The sequence below is a fragment of the Physeter macrocephalus genome, chromosome 9 (assembly GCF_002837175.3).
Source record: "Physeter macrocephalus isolate SW-GA chromosome 9, ASM283717v5, whole genome shotgun sequence".
In the NCBI taxonomy this organism is placed as follows: Eukaryota; Metazoa; Chordata; class Mammalia; order Artiodactyla; family Physeteridae; genus Physeter; species Physeter macrocephalus.
Genome location: NC_041222.1, coordinates 89,375,565 through 89,400,105, shown reverse-complemented (window position 1 = coordinate 89,400,105; position 24,541 = coordinate 89,375,565). Strand labels below are relative to the sequence as shown.

At 39.6% G+C, this 24,541-nt stretch overlaps 1 long non-coding RNA gene across 11 annotated transcripts in view; it reads right to left on the bottom strand.

The window, feature by feature from the left end:
* Positions 1–20,153, bottom strand: part of LOC114486904 (uncharacterized) — a 44,759-nt gene extending 24,606 nt beyond the window's left edge. For 2 of the 11 annotated variants that reach the window (XR_003681324.1, XR_008618271.1), the window contains exons 1-4: positions 17,730–20,153; positions 12,515–12,642; positions 9,688–9,729; positions 9,090–9,265 (exon numbers count right to left, since the gene is read on the bottom strand). This is a non-coding gene — a long non-coding RNA (uncharacterized lncRNA). Of the gene's footprint in view, positions 374–2,506; positions 3,396–6,538; positions 6,660–9,089; positions 9,266–9,687; positions 9,730–12,514; positions 12,643–17,729 lie in introns of those variants that run through there. The other 9 variants (XR_008618273.1, XR_008618272.1, XR_003681319.2 and 6 more) reach the window with 8 other exon arrangements.
* Between the last annotated feature and the right edge of the window lie 4,388 nt (positions 20,154–24,541).

The window sequence follows — 24,541 nt, the reverse complement described above, 5'->3', positions numbered from 1 at the left end:
AATGAGGAGCTATTGTTTAATGGGTAGAGAGTTTCAGTTTTGCAAGATGAAAAGAATTCTGGAGATGGCTGGTGGGGAATGGTTGCACAACAATATGAATCTATTTAATGTCACTGAACATACACTTGAAAATGGTTAAGATGGCAAAAATTATGTTAGGTGTATTTTACCATAATAAAAAAGAGCAATGGAGGTGGCTGAGTTCCTGAAAACAGGTGTGTGGGTGAGGGGACTGCTCAAGCCTTCAGAGCTTGGAAGTATGAGCTCTGGAGTGTAGTCTTCCATGTGCTTTCATGTTGATGATTTTGCTTGGACTTCACAGTCATCTGTGCAGAAGGCAGACCCTTACTTCCCCATTTTAAAGATCAGAAACCTGAAAAAAAAAAGAAAAAAAGACCTCCACAGTGATTTTTCAAACTGAAGCCAAAATGGACCAAAGAATGTCCTGTGCCCATTGGCATAAAGAGTTTATGACACATTTAGCAGCATTTTCAGCCTTTCCTTAGAGAGCGCACATAACAGAAACTGAGGCAAACCTTTGTTAGGACAAGAACAGCTCAGGACCCAGGCCAAGCATTGGCTGGAGCAGTGGAACATCACAGAAGCCCTGGGCTAAGAGCCAAAGTTTATTGAGCATGTATGATGTTCCAGGAAACGTCTGACAAGGTTAGTTTTGTTCTATCCCCACAGCAACCCTGGGTAGTAGAACATACAGACTCCCCAGTTCTTCTAAGAGACAGAGTTAATTAGCTCACCACATTCACTCAGCTAGAAAGAGGTGGAATCAGGACCTGAGACTACACAGGCCACTCGGGAACCTGCATTCATAGTCTCCTCCCCCAAATGCCCTGAGATGGTCACAAGGGGGAGGCCAGGCCCCTGATTTTGGCATACATAACATGGCAGGATGAGCCAGAGGACCGGATCTCTGGAACCCAAAAATGTGAGTTTGAGCTGCGATTTATATATTTATATAAATATATATATATAAAACTATAAACTTCAGTTCACAGCCTGGTTTCACACTTCATCTGTGAGAGCTGACTCCTGTTTCTTTCTATAATGTGTTCAGTATAAGTCTTTGGTTATATATGTAGCCTCGAAAAGTACATCCTGTTATTTTATTTTATCTGTAAGAATTTTTTATTTATACAAATGGCATGGGCTTTAAAATCTCATTTTGTTTCCTACTTTTCTCACCTGGTACTCAGTTTTAAAGCTGTATCTATGTTGATAAGCGTGTGTGTGCGTGCACTTATATGTCAGCAGCTATGTCAGATTCCATTGCATGCATCTGTCTTATTCAGGACCCCTTTGAGGGAGACCCTGAGATGTGAGTGCATCTCAGAATGTGGGTACAAGTGGCTCATTGGGGACATGACCCCTAGAAACACCTGAGTGCAGTGGGAAAGTGGAGCAGGGAGAGAAGGAAATCAGTTTCTTTGGCACTTCTGGCCTGCCTTGAACGCAGGCAAAGGTGACTCCAGCAACCAGATGAAGCCCCTGGCAAAGAGGTGCAGGTACTGGCAGAGAAGTTGTAAGTGCTGGGGGCATTGTGGGGCGGGGAGGAGGTACAAACAGCCTTTGCTACAGCATCATTCATGATCATTCCGCTTTAGACAGACCTTAGCTTTCGGCTACCACATATAGTGCTGTATTGAATATCCTTAGCTCCTGCCCCCTTATGATCCTGTGGGGGAGGGTTCCTGAATATATGGCCCAAGAGTAGAATGACTGGGTCTAAGGGATGTGTGTGCTGAGTTTCCCCAGCTCAACCAGACTGCTCTTCCCAGGCACAGCCCTGACTGACAGCCTCGCCAGCAGTGCATCGAGTTCCAGCCACACCATCTCAGGATTAAAAACCATTTCTAGTCCTGTCCACCCATGGGGTCTCACCCACACTACCACCAGCACGTGACAGAATCTCTTCCTAGTCCTGTACATCAGAGAGCTGGAAAGTGGTCTCCCACTCTGATAACGAGTTAATTTCTTCTGTTTATTAACTGTTCAGGTTTTTGCAGGACAAAGGAAAAAGCTGGGTACTTCCTCCACACTGCACACCAAAATAAAATGCAGTTATATCATTAAAAACAAACTATTAAAATTGTAAAAATATTTGAAGAGAACAATTTGTTAAATGTGAGTTGAAAGTTGAAGTGTATATTTGAAAATTGCTAAGAGAGTAGATCTTAAAAGTTCTCATCACAAGGAAAAAAAATGTGTGTGTGACAGATGTTAACTTTTTGTGGTGATCATTTTGCAATATACACATATATCAAATCACCTTAAACTAATACAGTGTTATATGTATATCTCAATAAGACTGGGAAAAAAAGGTAAGTTTGAAGAAGACCTTTCTGCACAAGACACAAAACCCAAGGGATGAAAACAGAAAAGAATGGCAAATTTGACCACAAAAAAAATGTTTAATTCTGTACAATAAAAGATACCTAAACAAAGTTTTTTTAAAAAACACTGAGAGATGCAATGTAGGGAAATAGGTACAACATACATAAAAGGAGATAAATATAAAAAATACATCAAATCATATAGAAAAAGAAAAAGAACCTTATGGGAAAATGGGTAAAATTATGAACAAACGATGCCCTGAAGAAGTTTTACAAATGCGCAGTGAGCAGCACAAAACACCTCACTGGAAATGAGGAACCATCAGTCAAATCCACTAAGACTCATTCATTTCTCCATTGTCAGACTCACAAGTGCTCTGTGTGGGCATGAAGCAGGGTTACAGGCTCTTGCCAGTTCTGTGGGTGGCAGTATAGATCCAGCCAGTCTTGGCCAAGTCACCTGGCTCTTGGGTCACACACAGGAGCTGCATGCGGAGGAGAGAGAGCCACACAGGAAGTCCCAGGTGTACTCATTTCTCTCCTGAGAGCTTAGCAGAGTTTAAGCTCAAAGTCCCTTTACTGGTGCCATGCTCTAGCCTTCTGGAGGCTTCTAAGAGCCACACCTGACCACCACATTACTAAAGGCCTATTTACAGTAGGTCCTTTTACCCAGTACATGATGTCTAGCCGCCAAAAGAAAATTACAAGGCATACCAAAGAGCAAAATATACACTTTGAAAAAACAGAGCAAGCATCAGAACCAGACCTACACATGGCAGATATGTTGGAATTATCAGACTATGGAATTTAAAATAACTATGATTAATATGCTAAGGGCTTTAATGGAAAAAGTACACAATATGAAAGCACACAATTACATATGGGCAACAGAGAGAGGAAATTCTAACAAGGAATCAAAAAGAAACACCAGAGATGAAAAACATTCCAACAGAAATGAAGAATGCTTTTGTTGGGTTCAATAGTAGACTGGACATGGCAGAGGAATAATCTCTGAGCTTGACGATATATCAACAGAAACTTCCAGAACTGAAAAGTAAAGAGATAAAAGACTGAAAAAATAAAAAAAGAATATCCGAGAACTGTGGGTAACTTGGAACTTTGGGACAATTGCAAAGGGTGTAACATACAACTAATGGGAATAACAGAAGGAGAAGAAAGAGAAAGGAACAGAAGCAATATTTGAAGCAGTAATGACTAAGAATATCTCTGAATTAACGTCAGACACTAAAGCACATTTCAGCAGGATAAATCTAAAAGAAACAAAAAACTTGCACTTTAGCATATCATATTCAAACTTCCAAAAATCAGAGATTAAAAAAAAAAAAATCTTGAAAGAAGCCAGAGGGAAAAACACCCTACCTGTAGAGGAGCAAAGATAAGGGTTACATCTGACTTCTCAGAAACCATGCAAGGGAAAAGAGAATGTAGTGAAATATTTAAGTGTTGAGAGGGAAAAAACCCCACTATTCTAGATTTTTGAATGCTGCAAAATTATCCTTCAAAACTGAAGGAGAGGGCTTCCCTGGTGGCGCAGTGGTTGCGCGTCCGCCTGCCGATGCAGGGGAACCGGGTTCGCGCCCCGGTCTGGGAGGATCCCACGTGCCGCGGAGCGGCTGGGCCCGTGAGCCATGGCCGCTGGGCCTGCGCGTCCGGAGCCTGTGCTTTGCAACGGGAGAGGCCACAGCAGAGGAAGGCCCGCAAACCACAAAAAAAAAAAAAAAAAAAAAAAACCCGAAGGAGAGGGCTTCCCTGGTGGTGCCGTGGTTAAGAATCCGCCTGCCAGTGCAGGAGACACGAGTTTAATCCATGGCCTGGGAAGATCCCACATGCCACAGAGCAGCTAAGCCCATGCACCACAAATACTAAGCCTGCACGCCTAGAGCTCGTGCTCTGCAGCAAGAGAAGCCACCACAATGAGAAGCCCACACACCGCAATGAAGAGTAGCCCCTCTTGCCGTAACTAGAGAAAGCCTGCACGCAGCAACGAAGACAAAAAAAATTTAAAAAAAAAAAACAAAGTCAAAAGGGTTTTATTTAAAAAAAAAAAACTGAAGAAGTATATTCTCAGACAAATAAAAATTAAGGGAATTTATTGCTAGTAGACCTGCCTTGTGAGAAACATTAAAAGAAGTTCTTCAGGGAGAAGGAAAATAATACAGGTCAGAAACTCAAATCTACATAAATAAAGAGTATCAGAGAATGAATAAGTTGAAGGTGAAATAAAAACATATTTTTCTTATTCTTTTGTTCAAAGTAATATTAGCAGCAAGGCATTCAGTTATGTATGCTTATGTGTGTATGTATGTGTATATAGTAAACATACTCTTACCAAAAAATCCAACAATAGCACTTTTTGGTATTTACTCAAATGAACTGAAAATGTATGACTGCGCAGAAACCTGCACATAAATGTGTACAGCAGCTTTATTCATTCATAATTACCAAAACTTGGAAGCAACCAAGACATCCTTAAGTAGGAGAATGGACAAATAAACTGTGATACATCCACAATGGAATACTATTCAGCACTGAAAACAAATGAGCTATGAAGCCATGAAAAGACATGGAGGAACCTTAAATGCATATCTCTAAGTGAAAGGAGCCAACCTTAAAAGGCTACAAACCATATGATTCCAACTACTGTATATGACATCCTGGAAATGCTAAAAACTATGGGGACAGTGAAAAGACCAGCAGTTGCCAAAGGTTAGAAGAGAGCAAGGGATGAATAGCTGGAGCACAAAAGATTTTTAGGCAGTAAAACTTTTGTATCATACTATAATTGTGGATACCTGTCATTATAAATTTGTCAAAGCCAGTAGAATGTATAACATCAAAAGTGAACCCTAATATAGCCTATGGACTTTGGGTGATAATGATGTATCAGTGTAGGTTCATCAATTGCAACAAACGTACCTCTCTGGTCGGGGACGTTAATAGTGGATATTGATAGTGGAATAGACTGTGCCTTGTAGGGACAGGGAGTAAATGGGAAATTTCTGTACTTTCTGCTCAGTTTTGCTGTGAACCTAAAACTGCTCTAAAAAAGAACTTATTCAGGGCTTCCCTGGTGGCGCAGTAGTTGAGAGTCCACCTGCCGATGCAGGGGACGCGGGTTCGTGCCCTGGTCTGGGAAGATCCCACGTGCCGCGGAGCGGCTGGGCCCGTGAGCCATGGCCGCTGAGCCTGCGCGTCCGGAGCCTGTGCTCCGCAACGGGAGAGACCACAGCAGTGAGAGGCCCGCGTACCGCAAAACAAAACAAAAAAACAAAAACAAACAAAAAAAACCCTCAGTTTGCGAGCTCAAGGTTGCAGACAAAAAGCACAATAGGACTTCACTTTAAAAATCGGATTGAACACAACTCGGTCCAGAATTTGGGAGAAGGAAGGATGTCGGGGCTCCACCTAGGAGGGTCTGGACCCTGCATTTGGAGGGCACTTTGTTCCAGATGGAGAACAAGCTGACTTTCAAATCAAGTAATTATGAGAAATGAAGAGAATAGGGAGTATAAGGAGTTTAGAGCCCCCGTTGGCCTCCGCTTGGCGCTGCCCTGATTCCACCACCTCCTTTTTGAGCGCCTCTCTTGAGTCCCTACCACTTGGACCAACATGGCAGCTCATGATGGGCTTTTACATTGCCCTATACATAATTTGGCTTGAACTTCATGCTAACTAGAACAACCCGTCTTGTGGTCTCTCATACATACGTTGTACATCTGCTTTAACCATTAAAGAAAAGGGTGCATTGTCCAGGAGTAAAGAGTGTCCATCTGGAAGACAGAGATAAATGCCTCCCTTCCCGGGCCTCCTTTGATGATAAGGCTTCCTTCCTACGAGCTAAGGCCATACTGACTCGCTGTGTATGTGCCAATCTGTCCCTTTTGAAACCTTGAAGAAATGTACCCCCATCGGGTTTGATGTTTTGTTCCGACAAAATATAAAACTGTCCTGAAAACCGTGCTTCTCTGGAGCATTTCCTCAGAGCTATCTGAGAAGCTGTCTTCTGGGCTATAGTCCCCAGTTTGGCTTGAATAAAACTCTCCTCTATTCTTATTATAGATTGGTTTATTCGTTGTTTCCAGTGACATCAGCAATCTCAGTGAGCACCCTGTCAAACCCCTTCATGTACAGATCAGGAAACTGAGGTTAAGAAAGGGAGAATGACTCACCTGAGCACACCAAGCAAATAAGCAGCAAGCACAGAAGGGAGGTCAGTCACCAATAGGTTACCCTTGTTCACTGTGCCAAGATGAATTGTGCCAACTGTCTGACTCCTTCCTTTAAACCTTGCTGATTGAGGTGGGAGGAAGAAAGGAGGTGAAATAGAAACATGACACGGAGAGTCCTTTTGCCTTATTCTCTGATCATATTTTTGTTCAGGGTACATATGAACGCTTTCTTCAACCTAGATGACCCAGATGAAGCCACAGGTGTGCATGTCTGGTCCATCTCTGCTGGGGATCCTGGCAAGTCACCTAGTAACTCCCTAAATTGGCTCTGAACACATCCTCCAACTTCCAGGTAATGGATTCCCTGCCCTTCTGTCACCATTGAAACTGGAACTTCTCCAATGATTACACTAACTGCCAGTTATTACTGTCTATTACTGTGCTAGGTGCTTCATATTTATTAAACCTTTTTCTCTTCATGATAATCCAAGAGGGAATTACCATTTCCATGGTACAGATGAGAAAACTAAGAAAGCAGAGGGAGTCTTTTAAATGTGCTGAGAGTGTTAAAGCTAGGACAGGAGGCCAGACCCATTCAACTGGGCCTGGACTACACTCATTACCCCGCTCTGGGGACTGTGGCCTCCTGTCCCCACTCCAGCTCCCAGACATGGGCCTGCAGCCTTCCCCAAAGAATCAAACTTAAATCTTTTTCTTATTCCATGAACACATCACACCTGGAACCCAAGCTAGACCCAGAGCCTGGGGCTCCTTGACTATCTCATAAAGAAGATTGATGTGATTACTTTGTTTCAGGGTCTTCATCTAATAAAGAAATCTAATAGATGGAAAAATAGAGAGAAGAAAGGAGAAGTGAGGAAGGGAGAGAGAAAGATGCTAAAGCAAACCTCCCTATACAGGCTTATCTCACTACCCTGGGGGTATTCACAGTAGTGCAAAGCAGTGCACCAATACATACATGCATACACATACATACACACACGCATACACATACAAACACATGAATGCATGTATATATGCAGGAGTGTGTAGACGTGAATATATATGTAATGTACATATTTGACTCTCATGTATAAAACTAGTAAGGATTGGTTGTACATGACTGTGAGTCATTGAAATGGAAATGTTAAATGCACGTGAAAAGATGTTTCCTGAATGACGAATGTAAGTCATCCGTCTCAACCAGCGGAACAGGAAGAGGGGACACTTGGGCATCCCTCGATCACCTGGTGGGATCTGAGTACTGTTATTTATTGTTGAGATTGTCATGAGCAGTTAGGGAGATAAGTTACATGAAAGCTCCCAGCACTAAGTCTAAAACTTGATAGGTACTCAACAATGAAGACTGCTATGACTATGCTGGAAATAACATAGAACAGGAAGCAAAATAAAAGCAAAAATGTAAGTTTCTTGTAGAAATGTTTCATTTTAAAACATCTGGATTTTTTTTCCCCACCCAATAGTAGTAAGGGTCTAGGTGCATGTAGGTTACGTGCTAGGCACAGTTCTGAGCGCTTAGCATGTGCTGTCTTGTTCTGTCTTATTTATTCTCCCACAGTCATCCTTGGAAATGAGTTCCACCATCATCCCTGCTTGACAGATGAGGGAACGAGGCGCACAACTAGGAAGAGGGTGTATGGGGCTTAACCCATCCTCCAGACCACTCTGCACCCCCTTGCTCTCCCCAACACTAAGCACAGATCTTGTAAGGTCAGAAGGTTCACCTTCAAAATAGCACTTCCTTTTAAAAAAATTTTTTTTAAATGTATTGAAGTATAGTTGATTTACAATGTTGTGTTAGTTTCTGCTGCACAGAAAAGTGACTCAGTTATATATATATATATATATTTCATATTCCTTTCCATTATGGTTTATCACAGGATATTAAATATAGTTCCCTGTGCTGTACAGTAGGACCTTATTGTTTAATCCTATATATATTAGTTTGCATCTAAAATAGCATTTCCTTTTGTCCAAGCCCAAAGCCCAAAGCCCCTGGTGATTTTAAGTTCACGGTTCTGTTTGTATGACCAGCAGAGTTGAGAATTGCAGTGTGCCTGGGATTTCCCTTTAAACAGCATGCTTCCCGCTGCCTAGCACAAAAGCACAACACCGGAGAACAACAAACATTATCAACAGCATTTTTTTCTCTTGAGTGTATTCATTTTAGCAGTTCAAATTCATTTTTCAAGTTTCCTACAAACAGTTTCTCTATTAAATTTGACTCCTCAGAACTCAAGTGAACTCTTCACTCTTTTTTCCTTCCCTAGTAAATTAGATTTGTTTTGTTTTGTTTTGGAAATAGGATTTTGATTAAATTTTGTTTCCTTTGAAAGAATAAAGCAGTGAAAGAATAAAACACTTTTAAGCAGGTAAAATTCTCTGCTTCTCAGGAAGTGGAGAAGAGTTCACCGGCAGAACCCAGGGAGGATCTGGGCTGATTCCAGGCTGGCGTTGGGTTAGCTGCAGTGCCTGATTCAGGGGCAACCACACTGGGCAACCGTCCATCTGAGAGATGAAAATCCCTCACCTGCTGCTGGGGTGAGTCTCCTTGGTGGCCCAGATGCATTTCAGGGCCCAGCGCTCACTCCTGGCAGAAGCACTGCCCTGCAGTGGGCCCTGGGGCTGCCTCCAGTTCAGACACGGCCAGCTCACTCAGGGATCACGCAGGGGCCATTCAGGGCTCCCCCATTTGGCTCGATGAACCTTCAAGAGAAGGTAGGCCACTAGGATCATTTTCTACATTCCAGATATTTATCTGATATGACCTTTGAGCCCTTTATAAAGATATTCTCTACAGGTGCATAGTAGTAGTATTAAAGATCACCAATTAAGAGAAGACATTTTAATTAGAAACTAATATAGTCATTAGAAAGAATGTTTATATTTTGCTCATTATAGGGAACAGAGATAGAGTGTGCTAAGGACCAAGGACTCCTGGCCCTGGGTCCTCTCAGTGGCTTCAGAACCAGGATGGCCTCTGCCACAGTGTTCCCCAGAGCTGCTCCAATCCATCGACTCCTATTCAGAGGAGCGGAGAAAACCTGTCTATAACAGGTCTCCTAAAAGACAGTGAGGGGTTAAGGGGTCCCAGCTCATGCAACTAACTCATTCCTGATTCTCTGTACCTTGATGGGTAATGGTCGGACCACAGGAAGTATTTGCAACTCCTAGAAAAGAAGGGGATTACAAATTAACACAATGTAAATATAATAAAATAAAACGTTATCCTAAAACAGAGAGGTGCACAACTGTTTTTCTTTTACAACGTGTCTCTGTCTCTAACTAGCTAGGTGACTTTGAACAAGTCACTTTATCCCCTCTCCTTCCACCCCTGAGTTGTTCCCTCCGAAAAATGACTGAATTTGAACTTGATGGCTCCTGCATGACCTTCATGTCCTGCAGTCCCGGGCACTCTGGGCTGCCATGCGGGGATGATGGCTTCTTGGTGGCTGAGGCATCAAGTGAGGGCAGCATGGTGTACCAGGTACTTGCAGCCACAACTTGATTTAATTTAAACTGTACTCCATGAGGTAGATATTAATATCCCCATTACAGATGAGAATACAGAGGTTTAGAGAGAATAAATGGTTTACCAAGGTTCCTAGAACTGGTTAAGTGGTAGAGCCTGGATTCAAACCTTGACAACCCATGCTTTTGGCGGCTCTGCGTTGAGATCCTGCCACTATGCTAGACATTGGAGTAACAACCCCAGGTACACAGCACTTACCAGGAGCCAGACACAGTTCTAAGCACTTTGCATATACTAACTCACCTAATCCTCACAAAGATCTCATGCCATTTCACAATTGAGGAAACTGGGGCACAGAGAGATTAAACAACTTGCCCAAGGTCACAGAGCTGGTATGTATAAGAGGGTTATTCATAAGCACAAACGATAACTTAGAACTGGGTTTCTCCTTTAAAATAAAGTATGGAAATACTATTTTTTTACAACTATCTGTAGAATATTGGCACAGAAATTTTTCCAATACCAAATCATCTACCTTTCAAAACTTCCTCCAATACTAAGATTCTGTTCCCCAAGAAACCTAGTCACAGCATCACCCCAGGACCCTCAGGTTGGGTATACTGTTTATAAATTGTTTATTTGTAGTATCCTGAACTGAAACTTAATAATTTCACCAAGCATAAAATAAGCTCTTGTTTAAGTAAAATGCTGGACAATTATTGCTTGGACAATCTAAGATCACCCTTTTGAAGTTTTTCAGGATTTAGGATTCAGAATAACATTTTAAAATGACTCAGTGTTTATACAACACCAGCATAGGGAGGTGTGGGTGAAGGTGAGAGAGCAAAGCACAGTGTTCATATATTTTATAATTATTTATTGGGTATGCACTAGATGCTTGTGAATATAGTGATGAAAATATTGTCACAGCTCCTATCTTTGGTCAATGGAGAAGGCAGACATTAATTCATACATACACAACTACATACTTAGGTTTTAGTATGTGAAACCAAGAAGTGCAGAGTCCTGAAAAAAAAAAGTGCAGAGTCCTAAGAGAGCTTATAACTCAGGGAGGGGAGAGCTCCCTGAGAAAGTAATGTTTGAGCCGAGATCTGAAGGAAATATATCTCAGATCTTGGCTGGGAAATGAGAGCATTCTAGGTACAGAGTGTGCATTCCAGGTACATGTGCCAAGATGCACAGAAGAGGAAAGGAAGGGCTAGTGGGGATGGGACACGGAAGGAAGGATTGTTAAGGATGGGGCTTTAGGTAATGGTGTGGCTGGCACAGTGGCACATCCAATTCTACTCCCTCTTTCCTGAAAACAGAACCCCACTTTATTCAGGCAGTGGGCAGAGACCTCTTGATCTCAGTTAAGGTACGCCCAGCCCCCAGACTCAAAAGATAAGTCATAACTGGTTGGCTAATTCTTTGCCTCCTTTCCCAGTGACCGGAGAGGGGTTGGCAAGTGGCCAATTCTGACCAATAAAGGAAAAATGAAAGAATCCTGGAGGGTTCTTGGGAAAAATTAGATTTCCAAATATAACCTCAGAGATTAAGAGAAGACATCCTTTTTGCCTTGCCCCTCTTTTCCTGACTGTATGTGACATTGTGGCACTGTGGTCACCTGGAATGCATGACAATCTTAACAACACAAAGCCACTGCGTGGAGGATGACAGAATGGAAAAGTAGCCTCTGGGTCCTTGACATTTCCGAGCCTCTGAGCAAACCCTGGAACTGCCTCCCCCAGGCTCCTTGCTATGTAGGATCATTGAAGGCCTTTGTTTAAGTCATTATTGCTCAGGTCCTCTTATTCACAGCCAGATGCAACCAAAACTGATATGTGTGGGAAGGCATTTGTTTCAGTGGTCTATTGTTAAGTCATGAACCACCTCAGAACTTAATGGCATCAAGCACCCATTTATTATTATCTCTCACAGTTCTGTAGGTTGACTGTGCCCAGCTGGGCAGTTCTCACTTGAAGTCTTACAGGTGGTTGCCGTCATACAAAGGCTGCAGCCATGTGAAAACTCGACCAGGTTGGATGCCCAAGGTGGCTCACTGATGTGGCTGTTGGCTGGGTGCTCAGCTGGGGCTGTCAACCATTGTGCCTATTCATGGCTTTTTCATGCAGCTTTAGCAGCTCACAGTATGGTGGCTGGTTTCCTAGAGGGAGTATTCTAAAAAACAGTGCTCTAGCAGAAACAGTAAAGTTTTTTATGACCCACTTTCAGAAGTCACATGGCATCATTGGTCAAAAGCAAATTGCAGTCATCTTTGAAGACTAGCTTCCATACTGTTGAAGGATTTTAAGTGATGAGTGGTGTAGTCAGATGGTTGCTGTATCTAATAGATCAGTGGAAAGGAAGATAAAATAGGGAGACCAGTGAAGTGGCTTTCGAGGACTGTGATTGACTCCAATATCCATTCTGTTCCTCCCATTGTGTATCAGCAAATCATCCCTTCTCTCCTTTACACTTACTGATTCAGGTGTGGACAGATCCAAGTAAATGTAGACCAAGGAGACTTGAGCAGAATTCTCAGGATCTCTTAGAAAATTCATTCCTTGCTCTTAAGAAAAAACCTCTTGAAACCAGTCTCTCTCTTTGCCTGGATGTGAACATAGAATCATGCAGAACTGATTACCATCAGCTGCTGTCTTATAGCCAGTGAGGAGTACTGGTCTTAAAATTATCCTGATATTGGTCTTACAAAGAAGTTAATACTGTGGGTAGTGGAAAAAGGATCTCAGAAGAACCAGAGGCTTCAAATAGCTTTGTTGAGCCACAGGACTGGAGCTCTCCAGGGATGACCTGAACCTCACTTTTTAAATTTTTCACAAATTATTTGATTGATTGATTATCACTGCATATTTTGCAAGGCTACAGGTATAATTAAAGACATTAGAGCACGTGTCCAGAAGGACAAGGGATGAGAATGGGAGTGGAGACTGGAGACAAAGTGGGGGGAAATGAATGGATGAATGAATAAAGAGACTGCAAGTGATTTATAAACTTAGCAGTCTGAATAACTCAACTTTATACCCCTACAATAATAAAAATAATAATAATGAATTGAGAGCCCTTAAGAAATATTATCTAAGGAAGGGTTGCAGGAATGGATTCAAGGGTGTGTATACAAAACTACCTGTTTGATATACTGCAGGGTAATGGGAGATTTAAGGGATTTTCAGTTAATTTTAATATTATGCCAACAAATCTATTTGATTTTAGATCCAAACAGAAATTGTTCTACATCCCACAATAAGATATTATTCCACTGTTCAATACACATAAATCACTGATAACAGTGACTGACACATAATGCTAAATACATTAGGTAAAATATTATAGAGAACAATTAAAGATACAACTTTGCCTAATTTTGATTTTTTTCCCATTTAGTACATATACTATATATACATATACATATATACTTAAGTATATTATTGCTTAAGAATTCAGATAAAAGCACGAGGTATATAAAAATAAAAATCTGTCCTGGCCCACCCTTCCCCACCCCAGATTCCCATTTCCAAAAGGCAACTACTTCTTTTAGTTACTTCTAAAAATTTCTTTATAGTTTTAAACAGCTTGCTCTTCTGGTATTTATGATGTTTTCATTTTGCTGCTGTTCATTAACAACATGTTACAGAAGATGAAGATTCAGGTGTCTTAACATTATCCCTCACACACATTCCAACATTTCACCAACTCCCATCTTCTCAATACAGTTGAACCCATTTTTCAGTTAAGTTCATTCACAGTGTTTCTATTATCAAATGACTTTAAACGTTGTTCACTGTCAAGCCAAATAGTGATTCCTCTCTGTAACATTTTTCTTCCGGGGTTAATTGCCTCTTTTTGTTCATTTTCTTGACGTTGGACCCACTTAGATCCATTCCTTCTGTCCTCCATCCCGTTAATCCAATTTGGCCTAGTCACACTTAGGCCTGCCCACAGCTGTCATCCTGGAATCTCCTTCCCTTCTTTTCTGTGTGAGGTGTCCCGTGCCATCCTCTTTCTTGTTTAGCTACTCATTTGGGAGTGGCATATCACCTAGGAGTTTCTTGAGAAAGAGTACCAAGGTGGATCGGTTATTAAGAACTTGTGTGCGGGCATCAGTGCTGTTCTGTTTTCCAGACATGGAGTAACATCACACCTCCTTGCCACGTGAGTAGAAGTGGCATGTCACCTTCATGCCACAGCACTAATTGCTAGTGTGAAACTGGCACTAACACAATGATAGGTGATGTCCAGGATGGCGGCTGTTGTTGGCCTGGATCATGAAAAAGGGCAGTGTTGCAGAATCTCACCTACTCTCAGATTTACAAAGGGGTGTAGCATAAGCAAGAAATAAACTTGCTATAATAAGCCACAAAGATTTGGGGGATGGTTGTTACTGTAGCATCACCTAACTGGTCCTAATTGATACACACTGTATGTCTTCATTCTACTTTTATTATTGCGTAATAGTTCATGATAGACTCCTTTGTTGGAAATCATTTCCTTCAGAAGTTTGAAGGCACTGGGGACTTCCCTGGTGGCACAGTGGTTAAGAATCCGCCTGCCAATGCAGGGGACGGGCGTTCAATCCCTGGTCCGGGAGGATCCCACATGCTGCGGAGCAACTAAGCGCATGTGCCCAACTATTGAGCCTGCGCTCTAGAGCCCGCGAGCCACAGCTACTGAGACTGCATGCCAACACTACTGAAGCCCGCGGGCCTGGAGCTGGTGCTCCGCAACAAGGGAAGCCACTGAAATGAGAAGCCCGCGCTCCGCAAGGAAGAGTAGCCCCCGCTCGCATCAATGAAGACCCAACACAGCCAAAAATAAATAAAATAAATTAATTTTTTTTAAAAAGTTTGAAAGCATTGGTCTATGCTCTCTGGCTTCTAATATTGCTAATGAGAAGTCTGACCCTATATTTACACTTGATCCTTTTTATATGACCTCCTATCTCCCCTTTTAGAAGATTTAGGAGCTTTCTTTATTTTCATTTTTCTTTAACTTTACAATGGTATAAGTAGTTGTGGGACTTCTTATAATCAGTATGTTGGGCACTTGAAGGAGCCTTTCAATCTGGAAACTCATGTCCTTTGGGAAATTTTCTTCTATTATGCCTTAGATTGTTTCCTCTCCATCTTCTCCTATGTGCTGTCTTTCTGGAACTCAAGTACATGAATCTTGCAGTTCCTAAACTGTTTCTCTCATCTGTGTGTCTTTTGTCCCTAATTTCTATCTCTCTGTTTTTTTTGTTATATTTTCTGGGACATTTCTTTAACTTTATCTTTCAAGACTTTTAACACATTCTGTCATTTCTGCTTCCATGTTTTTAATTCCCAAGAACTCTTCCTTATTACCTAGGTGTTCCTTTTTATGACATATGGCTCTTGCCTCATGGTTGCATTATATTCTTCTTCTTTCCATGAAACTATATTTTTTCCTTCTTCATTTCACATTAACCCTGTTTCCCAAGTTCCTTTTTGTTTAAATAAGCTTTTTATTTTACAATAGTTTTAGATTTACAGAAAAAATTGTGAAGATAGTAGAGTTCCTATATAACTCACAACTAGTTCCCCTATTATTAAACAGTTTATACTAGTATGGTGCATTTGTCACAATTGCAAAGCCAATTGTGCCAAGCTCTTTTTATTCTTTGTTTTGGTGTTTTTCTTTCATGTTAAATTATTTTTTCAACTCTGCGGTGACTCTTGGATGACCATTAATATTTAAGAGTTAGGAAAATCCTGATATATAAAGTAAATGGGATTTTACTGGGCTTTAATAAAAAAGTCTTTTCAGTGACTATGGTAAAGTCTGTCACTATATTAACATTCACTTTTTTCAGTCTCTGAGTGGGCAGCAGTCCAAGGTAGGAAAAAAATTAAAATTTTAGAAAAATTTTTTAAATTTTAGAAATGTTTTTCAAATGTACTGTAAACTAATACCTAATATGACCAAATAGAAGTAATATCTGAGGAAATATGGTTAATAGGGAAAACAGGAGGCCATTTTAAAGTAAATGTAGTTAATATACCCAGAAAGTGGTGCTTTAAGGCAGAGTCTTTATACTTCTTTTCTCCTTTATCTACACTCATTTCCATTTCTATTCCTTACCTCTCTTCTGAACTTCAGATCCAAACATCCACCTGCCTATGGGACATCTCCACGTAGATGTCTAACATCTGCTTTCAAACTTGCTCACCTTCAGTCTTCCCCATCTCGGAAAATGGTAATGCCATTCACTCAGTGATTCAGGCTAAAGACCTTGGAGAATCCTTGATCTACCTTTTTCTCCCATCCCACAGTGGCAAATCCTATCAGTTCTATCTTCAAACTGTCTTTGGTATGATGACTTCTCACCTCATCCAACTCTACCACTGGCGTCTAACTAAGTCAGGACCTTTGCAGTAGCTCCCCTCACCCTACACCAGCCACTCTCTCAGCTTTGGTATTTCTTGAATTCCCAAAATATTTTCTCATCACTTGGTCTTTCCCCTACCTATAACACTCTTTCACCAAACATTCATAAATTTCATTCCTTTATTAAAAGTTCTGTCCAAACAACAACTCTTTAGAGAGGCTTCCCTGTCCACTTTCTGTAATTCTTTATCTCTATACATACTTTCCCTTTCTTCATAGCATTTCATGACATTAAGCCATATATTTTGTTGTTTATCTGTTTATTACTTGTCTAACCACTAGAGTGTAAGCACCAGGAGGGCAGGGATGTGACATTTTTTGTGCATTTCTATGCTCCAGTGCCTTAGGAAGTAAGTGCTCAATAAATAAATGTTGATGAAGTCCACATCTAGAATTTTAAATAATTAACATCTCTAGAAATTAAAAATGATCACTGAAATTAGATTTTAAATCAATGATCTGATGGGCTGAATAGGCACAACTAAAGACAAAATGGTGGACTAGAATATTGACACCAGGAATTTTACCAAAATGAAGCTTAAAAGGACAAAAATTGGAAATTTTGCAAAAAAGTTAATCTATATAAAATTTAAATACATACATATAAAGAAAAAGGAGTTCTTTATTGTGGTAAAACATACATACATAACAAAATTTACCATTTTAACCACTTTTAAGTGTATAATTCAGCACCATTAAGCATCCTTTTATGTGCTTAGTGACTATTTGTATACCTTCCTTGGCGAAATATCTGTTCAGATCCTTTGCCCATTTTTTAACTTGGTTGTTTGTTTTGTTGTTTTCGTTCAGTTGCAGGAGTTCTTTATACATTCTGGATATTAATCTCTTATCAGTTATGTAGTTTGTAAATATTTTCTCCCATAAATAAAAAACTGTCTTAAAGGTAACATAAATAATGAGGTAGAAATAGTCAAAAAAATTGTTCTAGAACTGAAGAAAGACATAATGCTTCAGCTTGAAAGAAACCACCTAGTACCCAGCAAAATAAATGAAAAATGTTTAACATTACTACATATAATACTTGTGTGTGTGTGTGTGTTAGTCTCAGACTCTTGATAGTGATGCTCACGGTTAGCAATGCCTGAGACACTTGCCCAGGGCCTATATTACAAGCAGCCAGTCCCCACAGACATTTCCCTGACCTGAGCCAATGTTGTGGCTGGTCTGGTCCTTGTAGTTCTTATTATGATTGCAGTATGCACTTCAGCAAAAACCATCAGGGAACTTTAAGGAACAAGGTTTATTACTCACAGGTCTTGGAGGGTACTCGGCAAGCTCCAGGGCCACACTGTGAGGTCATGGAGAGGGAGGGAGGGAGGGAGGGAGGATGGGGTTGGGGGGAGAGAGAGAGAGAGAGAGAGAAAACCTAGCAAGAATCAGGGGCTCTGCCTTTGTTAGGGTCCAGGGTTGGGGTGTGTAGGGTTTTGCAGGTTCACTCTGTCAGGAGGAAGAAATTATTCTCTACCCTTCTAGGTTCTTCTGGCTGGTCTAAGAATAAAATTGACATGAAACAGATTAACAGGAGAAAATCACACAAAATTTTAAGAACATGTATACGTTGGAGAGACCCAGGAAAACCGGATAACTCACCAAAATGGCAGAAACCCTCACCTTACATATCATCTTCAGCTAAAGACAAAATAGGATGTTGGGGATAGCAGTTTGGGACTTCAGAGAGGGGGAAGGCAATTTACATGGAGATGGAAAAGCAACTCTTTGGTAAACAAATGTCTGCTGGCCATGCAGAGACAGTGAGACAGAAAGGAATTTTAAAAAACACACTGCTAGGTTCCTCCCTGTGTACACACCCAGTTCATACCATAGTTATCTACGGTGATAGCTCCCTTCCTGAAACAGGTCCTCTATCTACATTCTTTAGGCAGTTAGGAGGAAGGTCAAAGGTTCTTCAAGAGTCTTTTGGGCTTTGATTTTTTCAGCTCAAAATAATCTGCATGCCAAAGAAACATTTTGGGGTGAGAAATATAGCTCCTCTGTAGTCCCACTTTTGAAACTTCTCTTAAGTTTCACAGTTCAGAAGTTAAGTTGATAGATTGCTTTATATCTCATTGAACCAGTATCTTAGTCCTGATAATAGGTCAGTTCAGTTACTCATTTCAGGAAGCAGAGATGCAGGTGGGCTCCCAAAGCTAGGCCTATAGGGTATGAGAAGTTGGGTATTTAATAAGAAGCATTTCTATGGAGACAAAAGAAAAACAATGGTTAATGATTGGAGCAAGTTATAAACTCACTGTCTGAGTGAGTTCTGACTGCTGCCAGTCCAGAAAATTCCTCAATGTCAGGGCTGAAGCATCTTTTGCAGTTTGAAATGTCTCTGAGGATGTCATCAGGTGTTCAGGTAAACTTTCTGAGTGCCTTACACAGCAATAAGCACAAAGATTGTCTAAACATGGGCTATTGAGGTAACCTCTCTTAAGTTTATATCAGGTTGCTCAGTTTCAGTTCACAGGGTTTCAGGAAAATGGCAGTTTTAGCTCTCAACAATTCCACGTCCAAAGTGGGAGAAAAATTGGAAACATTAGTTTGAAAAGTTGTAGTAAAAGATTTGAGTAAACTAGAAGAATTCAGGATCCAGACCAGCTAACGAGTGGAAAAGCAAAACCTTGAAGACAATTAACAGAACTAGAATCTAATATCCATGACTGTGTATTAAAGTTCTACTGAAAAACAACTTTATTCTCTAAAGTCACCCTCATTTCTAACAAAGATAGCTGAATTAACATTTAATTTGTTTGCCAAATAAATTTAGTTTCATTAAACCTAGCCTGATTACTTAAATCCAGAAAGAATAGTGATTGACCATAAAGACTATTTTAAATTTGCTTTGCTGGACCATTTCACAAGGAATTCCAGATTAAATTTTTATTAGCCTATGGAGGCCAGGAAGCCATGAAGCCACACCAAGGACTTGCCATCTGACTTGCCTGTAATACCTATATATTTGGGTGAATTCCTCTCTTCTTGAGGTCCCCCAAATATTCTGAGATTCTTGTGCCTTCCAGGAAGCGACCTTCCTTACTCACCTGGTAAGGCCACTGAGAACCTGTTAGCAGGGTACCAGGCTAACTTTCCAAGGGATTTTATGGCTCCCTAAAGTCAACCTCAGTTCCTTAAAGCTGTCTGGTTGTATCTGATTCTATGCACATTCTCAAATATGACTTTCCAGCCAAAGCCATAGCCAAAGTTTCCAGCTGGGTCCTGTTATAAGGGGAACATATTCTTAGTGAACTTATACAAATAACTATATTGCCATGAAAATAAGAAAGCTCACTAAGAGTCTCCAAATTCTGGAGCAATCAGGTAGGGAGAAAAAAAGATAACTGTTTCAATTCTACTTACAAATGTATAATTTACCAAGTAGCTGTAATATTGTTAGCTTAAGAGGAAAGATTTCCTTATATCTGGAAAGCAAAGACTAAAAAGCCTGTAATAGTTCAGATGAAAAATCATAAAAATTATGATCATGTTCATCAGTTCATTCAGTTTGGTATAATTAATTCTTATTGATCTTGATCTTTGTTAGCAGTTTTATGAAGCCATCAGGGTTTTCATTAGAGTTCTGTAATTTCTTACTCAGTTAAGTATATGATTTGAAAGTTATCAGAAAGGTATATATGTCAAAAAATTCTTTCTATAAATCTTCTTGAACGCGAAGCATTTTTGTAAAAGCATCAGAGTAAAACAGTAACTGTCTATAAATGACAAAATACTTAAAATGGTATGGTTAAAGATCTTATTATAATGCAATTGACAAGGAAATTTGGTTATTTCTGTGACATACAACATTATAAAATAATAACTAGCCTTGTGATTGATATTATACCAGGACATATCTGAGTTTTAAGAATTTTATATAATTTCTATACCATTTATATTAGTAACATTCATTCATACAATATAATCTAAGGTTTATCTCAAATTATCACTCATTTGACAATGCTTTCCATGTAATTTAACATACCAAATAAGCCTAATAAGTTTAATATCTCTCTTTGAGATTTTTCAGGGGCCCTCTGAAAACCTCAAAGTTAGCTAGAGGTCAAAAAGACTTCATCTAGAATTTGATTTGGGGAAATTTGTCAAAGATATCAAAAGGTTTAAAACACTTGGTCAAATAGGATCATAGGTCACTGTGAAAGAATACTTATTCACTTAACTAAAGTGACAATAAAATATTTCAAAGGCATATACAGAAAATTACAACAGATTATTTAAAAGGTAAAGAGGGCTTCCCTGGTGGCGCACTGGTTGCGAGTCCGCCTGCCGATGCAGGGGACATGGGTTCGTGCCCCGGTCCGGGAAGATCCCACATGCTGCGGAGCGGCTGGGACCGCGAGCCATGGCCGCTGAGCCTGCGCGTCCAGAGCCTGTGCTCGGCAACGGGAGAGGCCACAATAGTGAGAGGCCCTCGTACTGCAAAAAAAAGAAAAAAAAAAAAAAGGTAAAGAAATTTTACAATCTGCTATCAAAAACAGATCAATATTGCAAGATAACTTTGTCCACTTAACAGAGAGAAAAATTCAAATTCTAGTTTTGCAACAGCTTAGTTTTAATATTAAAATTCATTCACTCAGTAAGTCAGAAGGAAAAACAAATACCGTATGCTAACACATATACATCTAAGAATCTAAGAAAAAAAAAAAAAAAGTCATGAAGAGCCTAGGGGTAGGACGGAAATAAAACACAGACCTACCAGAGCATGGCCTTGAGGATATTCACTTTGTTGTAAAGCAGAAACTAACACACCATTGTAAAGCAATTATACTCCAATAAAGATGTTAAAAAAATAAAATTCATTCACTCAATTAAATTTATTATATTTATTCTAAATTTATTCTATTTTATTCTTAGCCAGTCCTAACCATGCACAAAAATTTTTCTCAGGGTTTCTTTTCCATAAACCTCTATAACACCTTTCTTTTGTATATTCAAATTTTGTCCTATGCTTTCCCTTTCTCTCTCTCCTTTTTCTTTTAACTTCTTTTTAGGACAAAATTACTTGTTTTCCCCTTAACAAAATGCATTTCCATTCCTTATACTATTTTCCCCTTACATATAAAGATGTTTTCCTTATTAATTTTAACTATTTTAATTATTTATATTAATTAGAGTTCTTAACCCTTAGAAACCTTAATTTCTAGTGAAAACTACGGAGTAAGCAATTGTGAACTGTTTGTTATACCAATATTTTTTGGTTGGCAAACATGTGAATACATTTCATAATTTCTAGAAACATACATTTCCTCATAACATAATAATTTTTTTCAATGTGGTACATGACATGTTTCTAATAAATCTAAATATATTTAGTTTTTCTGTAATAAGAAGACAAAAAGTAAGTATATTTATACTTGTTTAGCAATTAATATTTCAGCAATTTATCATATTTGGAAATGATCTAGACGTTCGATGAATTTTCATCATTTAATTTAACTTAGCAAAACTGTACAGTTTTGTTACCAAATTATTTTGGAAGCTGTTTTTAAGTTTTAGCTTACTGACATTTATCTACGTCACTGTTCCCCAAAATTATGTTTAGATCACCCTTGAAAACTTCAGGAGACATTAGACAAAGTCGATCAACATCCCGAGCTATTTTTCTTGGTGACAAATTTTGTATCAGAGATAACAGAAACTTATTTGACTTTTGATAAACCTAGGTTGAATAAAAGTTTTACATTTAATGCTGACAACTCTAAACACATGCCTATTTTAATTGAACTGATAACCTTAAATTTACTTTTATTTGTTAAAGATTAATCCTGCATCACATGAACTTGAAAAATATTTGGGTTTGTTTCTATTACATTTAAAAATATTTAATTTGTAAGCACTTTTAAGCAAAGTAAACAGAGGTCTTTTACAAATTAATTTCAATAGTACTCTCAGAGGTAGAAAAAAATACCGTATCTCCAACATACACCACAGACATACAGACGCAACCAGTGATCTCATAGCTTCATTTTAAAACTTTAGTCATGAATGTTTTACAAATTAATTTCAATAATACTATCAGAGGTAGAAAAAATACTATATCTCCAACATACACCACAGACATACAGACACAACCAGTGATCTCATAGCTTCATTATAAAACTTTAGTCATGAATCAGGTATTACAATATAAAACTCACTAGTTTATAAATAACAGTTGGAATAAGTTAAGTTTATCTGCTCAGAAGACTAAGGTTTTTTACTATTTGTGGAAGAGACTTTTAAGATTTGCATTTGTCCTTGAAAAATCATTACAGAGACTACGAATTAGATTTTGGGGCAAGGAAGTCTTTCCAGCAGGTTGTACTTTTTTAAAGCTCTCTTTCCCTCTTTTTTCCCTCTTTGGTTTCAGATACTACCTGACTGAGGTAACAGGGCCCAGTCTTAGGCAATAGTGAGCTGTGTTTACATTTCCGATTAGGTAGAGATTACAAGACAATGTTTTCAATTTCCCCAAAGAACTGGGTTGCCGCCTAAATGATATGAAAAGGCTGACTTGCTGTTTCAATTACATTTTCTTTCACTTGCTTCTTTATATCAAGGAGATTACCAACAACTAAAATGGAAATCAAAATATTTCTATGTTCTAGAATTTCGGGGTTTATGTACCACATCTTTAAAAAATCTGCACAAGGCATTCAACAAAGGCCCTCTATCTGAGTGCATAAGTCGACCCTAAACCAGTTCACCCTAGGGACAAAAATCCTCCGCTACTGCTCCTGTCAATCCCCAGTTTCCACCTTACACTACGTGGGATCAAGCAACTTCTTTTAGTATGTTCAATTCACGTACTACGTTGCCCAAAAGGTGGATTTATGTGGCCTGTCTTACAATACCAGGCAGGGGAAGCATTCCACAGTGAGACACAAAGTTCACTCCCACAAAACAATCAGGCAAAAGAGACACAACCATTTTACGTAAAGCCCATTCAAATATGCCCATTTTCTCCAAACTGAGGTAAATAGAGCAGACTTGTTTAGGGTCCTTTAACGTTGGGGGGATGAGTAGGGAAGTAAGTAACCACATCAGTGTTTGTTTTATATAGCTCACTTCTTAATAATTATCAAAAGATTTTCATCCTCTGTGAGGAATCCCATGATTCTTCCTTTTTTGATTCCACTTTATTCTGCCTCTAGCAATATTTGCTAGACATAGGTGTTGTGAGGTTGCCCCTGAGCAGAGCTATTTGCTTAGGTGGCAGCTGCCATTAAAAGTGCTAAAGAACTTCAGGCAGGGCAACCTTGACTCAGAGCAAAGTGTCAGGTTTGCTTTCTCACCACTCAAGTGGTTTATTTTTCCTTGTTAGACCCTAGCTGATACATTGCTTCTAAAATGATCCCATCAATCAATTTTCAAAGAGCTGGCAGAGAAATCCTGGCAAATGCAAGCCAGAGCATGTCCCTCTTCTGTTCAGAATCCTCCAACAGCCCCCATGCCATCTGGGAGATGGCAGAGTCCTGAGAGTGACCTACAATCCCCATAAGACCAGGTTTCTTCCTCACTCCTAACCTCACCTCCTACACTTCTGCCCTCTGGCTAATCCAATCCAGCCAGATGGGCCCCTCATTCTGCCTTGAGTACTCTGAGAATGCTCCAACCTTAGGGCCTTGCACCTGTTAGTCTCTCTACCTGCAAAGTTCATAGGAGCTGAGAAATTTTTGTAGTGTCTAGCACAGAGGACAATAGTATCGACTAGGTATCTGCATGGCTAGCTCTTTCAATTGCAACTAGTATTTAAGTCAAAAGTTAACTTCTCAGTAAGACTTCCCTGGTCATACTATCTAAAAGATCAACCTCTCAAACAATTTATATCCTCCTTCCCTGCTTTGTTACTTTCTCTCTAGCATTTATCACTATCTAAGACACTATATATTTTCCTTGTCTGTCTTGTTTCTTTCTGGTTCCCTTAGTAGGATATAAGCTCCAGGAAGAAAAAGATCTTTGACTATTTTGTTCACTTCTTTGTCCCTATCTCCTTAGGCTTATAGTGGGTACTGGTTAAATATCAGTTGAAAGAGTAAATGAAGAGAAAATGTAACCTCATGAAAGAA